The sequence below is a fragment of the Teleopsis dalmanni genome, chromosome 1, assembly GCF_002237135.1.
Source record: "Teleopsis dalmanni isolate 2A chromosome 1, ASM223713v2, whole genome shotgun sequence".
Lineage (NCBI taxonomy): Eukaryota > Metazoa > Arthropoda > Insecta > Diptera > Diopsidae > Teleopsis > Teleopsis dalmanni.
In genome coordinates this window covers 79,427,410-79,434,143 of record NC_051846.1, presented here as the reverse complement: position 1 = coordinate 79,434,143, position 6,734 = coordinate 79,427,410, and positions in this window count along the sequence as shown.

Sequence of the window (6,734 nt, the reverse complement as noted above, 5' to 3'; positions counted from 1 at the left end):
GCGTATTCTAAAATACGGACGCCATAACCTTGCCAGTTGGCTGTTGCGTTTTTGCTTGATTTCACTAAGCTGACTGCCGATTCAAGTTTCGACATGTTGTTGTTTTTGTCAACTGTCAACAAATGCTGCACCCCATTCAAAAAAAGCTTTCTGATATATAAATGTTCATGCAAAATAAATCCGACATTTTCTTTAAAAATCTTTAAGGTGTCAGCTAACTGCTGATTTGGTGGACCGTTTAATTTTGCGGTATTATTCGCTTTTGGGTGACCAGCGCGTTCTGCGTTATTGGTACTTGTACGGGTGCATATAAAGTTAACAAGCAGGATGCTAATTAAGCTAATATATTGCAGTTATGAAATTTTTTCCCATCAAAAAGCAATTATAAATCAAGACACGTAATTGTTTTGCGTACATTGTTCAACAACTGTAACTAAATGAGTTGTCATTTAAATGTCATAAAATTTCGACAGGTGTCATATGAAAGCTGCCACTTTTTAAGATTTATTTGAATTTTTTATTAACAGCGCTGCCGTGTGGCCGCGTTACGGATTTATCAGACAATGTACTTTTTTAAATTAAATGTTTTTATATCAATAAAAAATTTCAATGATAGAATTAATTCAATTAATTTTCAAAAGCCCTTCTTTTGATTTGTCTCGGCATATGATCTGCATATATGAGTTGCGTTATTCCAGCTAATTAATGGATAAAATATAGGAGTTGAATATTTAAAATAGATAAATAGAAAAATTGAATATGTCCTTTGATTAAATTTATAATTCACAAATAAAGGTTAACTGCTTTCATTAATTTCTTATTCAACTTAAAATTTTAAAACATCATGACTTTTGACCAGGGGCCGAAAATAACAGTTATTTCCAGATATAAAACTCTTAAATACATTTTATATGAAATTACAAAAACAACAAAAATATCCGGCAGGCCAGTGTGAGTTATATTTTCTTTTCAAAAATAAGACTTATTGTTTATTTTTATATTTGTAAGGCAAAAATGACAGTTATTTCTGCGTTTTAAAATAAAAAGCAAAGTGTAGGGGTTTTTTTTGCGTGAAAAAAGGCACATGCTAATAATTATTTTTTCTGATATTAAGCAAATTTAACTATTATTTTTTAATTTTTATTTTAAAATGCGAATGATAACACATGTAAGGTGATTTTTATTTTTTTAATGATAACTGTTAAAGTCCCTACTTTTGACTCATTGAATTCAATTTTTTTTAAATTAAATTTTATTTTAAATTACAATTGGCATGTTGTGTTTAAATACGATTGAATAACATTTAAGTACTTTATGTTCTTTGATGTATTAAAGTATTTGATTTATTTTTTTATTCTTATTTTTTCTACAACATGATTTCAACTAGAATATGAATCTATCGAAATAAATAGGTGCGGTTATTGATTGCAAAAGTTATATTAAAATGAAACAAAATACAATATATTTATTCCAATGCAATACGAGTGCATGTCAAAAACGTTACTTGCTTATACAATGTGTAAAAATATAAAAAGGTCCCTTGACAGATGCTATTGTGGAGTAGGTTTTTAATGAAAAAATGTAAAAACTAAAAACCTCAAAGAATTTTTTTTTGCCACAAAAAATAAAACCAAAATGACTTCAACACGCTTTCAGCGAATTTTTGTGTTTTTCTGTGTGAAGCCACAATCGCCGATAAAAACAGTAAAACAGTGAATGATGCTCGGTTGGCCTATGAGACTCGATGGCTCACATAAATACACATACACACACGCATGCCCGCACACAATCGATGACATTTGCGACTTAATCACCATTATCAAGTCAAAAAGTACGAAGTTTCTGCCATTGAAGCAATAAAAATTATGAAAACAAACGACAGTGGCACTTGCAAGCATAAAAATAAAGCCACCAGCAATAAGGGAATTGTTTTTCCACGTATATAATATGAAAGTGTGTGTGTAGGGATATATGTTTATGTGTTCATTGTTGATGCATCAATCGAATTTTGCGACTTATTTTGTGCCATGAATTTCGACAATGCACACACTTAACACTTTTAATTGAAAAAAACGTAAATTTACACATTTTTCCTGACGGATAGAAATATTTCAGGCTTTTTGTGGGAATATAAATAGGGATGTATCGGTTAAATTTTTATCATTAAATATAAAATTAAATTTAAATTTTAATTTAATTCAGTTTTAGTTGAATTAATTACTTAAATAATTTGGGTAGGGTTGCTTTTATAACTTGAATTTTATGCTATTTTTGGTTTATTATATCAAAAGCTTATTTTCTAATAAATATTTTACTCTAGAATACTTTTCTTTTATAATGTGTCGTATATCTTTCCTTTGAAGCACACAATCAACAACTTTTTTTCAACAGAAATAGCCATATTTTTTTAATGTTACTCATAGGCGCTAGGGGGTGCCGTGAGTTTTTATTGAAAAATATCAGCAGGTTGCTTGCATCAAAGGATTATTGCAAAACAGCGGTGTATGAAAGGAAACCATTTGTAAAAAAATTTAAAAATTAAGGTATTGACATAGAAAAAATTAACAAAAAGAAATTTTACAAAAATATTTAAAACATGGAACACAGTTAAGGATGGTACTATGAACATTCAAAGAGACAGAGAAACAAATAGGCAGAAAAATAACTTCATACACAAACAAATACCGCTAAATTGATTTGTTTTATTATGTTGATTAAAATTTATATATGTAAATGGTATTGTTATTATTATTAAAAAATAGGCTATGAATGCACCCCGACCTAAAAGATCTATTGTGCGCCTAAGCGCGTAACTAAAACAATTCTAGACTATTTATAAATCTCCTAATTGCTGTGTGCTTAATTTTACCTATTTGATTTGAGACTAAGATCCCGCTTCCAAGTTAGTAAAGTCTACGTCTTGCCGCATTTGGGCAGTTGCATAGAATATGTTCTGATGTTTCCTTCTTCTCATGACAGGACATTTTGTACCGCATCTATAATCTTCATGTGGTAATTGAGTCTACAGTGTCCTGTAAGAAGTTCAGTGTAGATTTTGATATCCTTTCTGCTCAGGTTAAGGATAGCATAAACTTTGATGTGTTCAGGATCAATACATCTTCTTGACTCCTACATGCCTGTTTGAGCTCTCCAGTATTCAAATAGATTTTGTTTTTCCCGTTCACATAATCAGTTATTTGTGAAGCTATTTGTTACCGCGCAGAAGGGCTCTAAACCAGTGAAAGGAGTACATACACTCTTCTTTGCTAGGGAGTTTGCTATATCATTGCCCTCATGTCCTTTATATCCCTATACCCACATAAGAGTAACATAGTTCCTCGATGCTAGGGTATTGAGAAATTCAAAGCATTTAAAGACTAATTTTGATTGGAATGAGTAGTTTACTAAAATTTTGGAGCTACTTGGCTGCCCGAAAGAATGCATATTTTGGTACCTTTGGTGCCCCGCATGGGTACTCTCTCACACATAGCTCTAAGGCATGGATCTCTGCCTGAGAAATGGAAGCGGTTTACCCATTGCGATTGGTATGTGAAATTTCTGTCCTTTAATTCCTGCTCCTACACTGCCATCCTTCATTTTGGACAAATCAGTATACCATAATTGTGAGCCCTAATTTAAGATGATTTCTTTATTTCTCCAATTTGATCGGTCACTGATGACCTCTTCGAATTCCTTGAAGCAGGCTACTCTTCTATTGATCTTATCAAAGAGCTTAAGACACGAAGAGTTGTAGACTTCATTCAGAATCTTTCAAATTGAAAAATATATTTTCTTACAAAAAATCCTGTATTGTATATTAAAGCATAGATATTTACCATAATATACGTATAGGCATAAAGAATATATATTAATGTATGAATGTATGTAGTTTGTAAAGTATCTTCCATGTAATATGTTTGTATATAATTACATAAATTTTTATATATTTTTATAGCCTATACTCTTAATTAATATTTCATTTATTTCATTTATTATAATAATAATGAAAATCTGTGTACACTAAATATTTTGTCTATTTCATAAAATGTTTATTTAATTTACAATTGTGATGAATCCAAGTATAAATTTAAATATATTATCTTAAACTATACCCCGTATATAAATACGACTGAAAATTTGATATTGGTATATTAATTTGGTTGAGTTTGTATATCAGAATATCTTTGTGGAAGATATTTCATTTATACTTTATTAATCAAAATTGACACTCTCAAATTGATTAAAAATAAGTATTAATGTTTATATGTAATTTCAGCTATTTATCTTACAGCATTTATTTAATACATTTTTAAAATATGTATAAGTACATATTTAAAATAATTAAAATATTTACAACAATTTCATTCTACCAGTTAAATTACATATTCCTTTGCTGGAAAAGGACCCTCGAAATGCCTGTACTTGGTAAGTGTGCAAGTTTTCGAAATACCCATGAACCCGTAAAAGTAGCTTTTGTAAATAAATTCGTTGGTAAAGTATTTAATTAAAATAAATATTTTTATATTCTGCGTGCTCATATATAGCAAAGGAAAATTTCATTTAACCTCGTTATTGCAAAATAAAATTAAAGACAAGAAGAGTTAACTGCAAATAAAGGAGTACAAATTGCAACATTGAAATCGTCCTTTTGCAGTGTACACCACAACTCAAAAATCGTTTGTAACATAAACGCCTGCACCACACCAAACCGCACTAAACCACACTGCACGCAAGGGATGCCAAAGTGCAAGTAAAATTTTAAGAAAAACGAAGAAATAATAAACGCAAATTAAAGCAAAAATTAAATAAAATGCAGCAATAAAGCGGAGCTTGCAAAATTTGTGCTTTTCATTGCGTTCACAGCAGAAATGCTCTTTCACATTTTAATTCTACGTAAATTTTGTTTGAAGCGGAAAATAGCTGAAATAATAAAAATGCTAAAAATTTGTTACTAACAGGCAAAAAAATCCTGCGAGCCTTTTGTGTGACCCACAGGGCTGGATGATTATCGTCGTCGCGATGATAACTGCCTCAGCTCGTTTGCCTACTCAAGTGCCAATTAATCAGTTCACTGCTGAAGCCTTCCTATTCATTTTATGAGAAATTCACTTAAAAAATACTTGCCAAGAGAATATCCGCAACAGTTACACGTTTTTTGTGTTGGCTAAAAATGGTCTGGATTTTCGTCTATGAAGTAAAAAAATATTTGCAGAAAAAGTAGACTAGAATAAAGGCGCAGTCAGCCTTTGCACTTGAGTTATTAACCCGAGTGCTACGACTGCTTTAAATTTGAATAATAAAAAATTCTACTAAATTCTGTTGTTATGCTTTTTATGGCTTGCGCTAATTTTTGTGGCTTTCTTCTTTTTGAATTTAATTAAAACCAACTTTTTATTCAGTGGCCCGTCTAGGGAAACCTAAAGAATTTACTTTGGACTTTTCTGTAATTATTGCATGTAAACCAATTAACAATTTCTTATTAATTAGTGCAATTTAAGAACAGAATTACTTAATGGTAAATTTTTAGTCAAAGTATATTAAGTATACTATATACATATACTATGTGTATATTTTTTGAAATCAAACAACATAATATATTATTATCATATTTTATTATTATTATTTACACATTTCAATATATATTGAATTATTTCATAAAGAGGTTTTTTCAAAACAAAAATAGTGAATTACAACAATAAAAAGTCATTTTTATATTATCTCATTTAATTTTCTATCTAATTTTATATTGTATAATCCAACGATAACAAAACAACATCCTAAGAACAATTACCAATGCTCCATGGTATATCCGTAACAGCGATCTTTATCATGACTTGTATGTTCCGACAGTTTCTGAAATAATCGTCTGATTTAATCAATTAAATTAAATATTAATCATTATACTATTATAGATAAGGATTAATATCGACAATTTTAAGTCCCAGATATAAAAATATTGTAAATTAGTTATTTATTTATAATTAGGAGCAATTGAATAAATAATTTAAAAAAAAATAAAAAATTTTATATTATTTTAATTAATTGAGTTTTTGGCTGATCATACAGCTGTTTCGAGTATTGCCAAATACCCATCATCAGTGGTCTTTAGAATAATTCTTGTACTTAATAAATCGCAAATAAGTTTTTGAGAATGCAAGTATTAGAAATTGAACTCGTGCCCTGCCAAATTTGAAGCTCAGACTCAGCGCACCTTAACCAACTGACCCAAAGCCATACTTGACTTTTATATTCGCACATTTTTCTGGAGTTTTTGTTAATTTGCTGTGAAAGTTTTAATAATAAATTCACTTGCTGTGTTTATATTAGAACGAATTCTTAAACCAGCTGTAGAATAATTGAATTAATTAATTATACTTTTATTTTTAATTGTTAAATTTCAATACTATTCTGTTTGTAAAGGCATTATTTGTTGCATGATTTACTATTAAAAGTGTGATTTTTTCATTAGTATATGAGTATAAAGCAGCTGAAAAAGTTTATATTGGAGTCCCCATTTTTGAACACTTATTCAAATTTTTGCGACTGTGATAAGTGACACATTCAATGTTTTCAGGTTAAAATCATTGTAGTCTTAGTCTAGTCCGCATAAACCGAGGACTTCCACAAAGAGTGGCTTAAGGGTGGTAAATTACACAAAGTCACACTCCTAACTAATTTCTGGAGACAGAAGTAATTGACAATTCAATATGGTCTACTTCCTGATTGAAAATAAA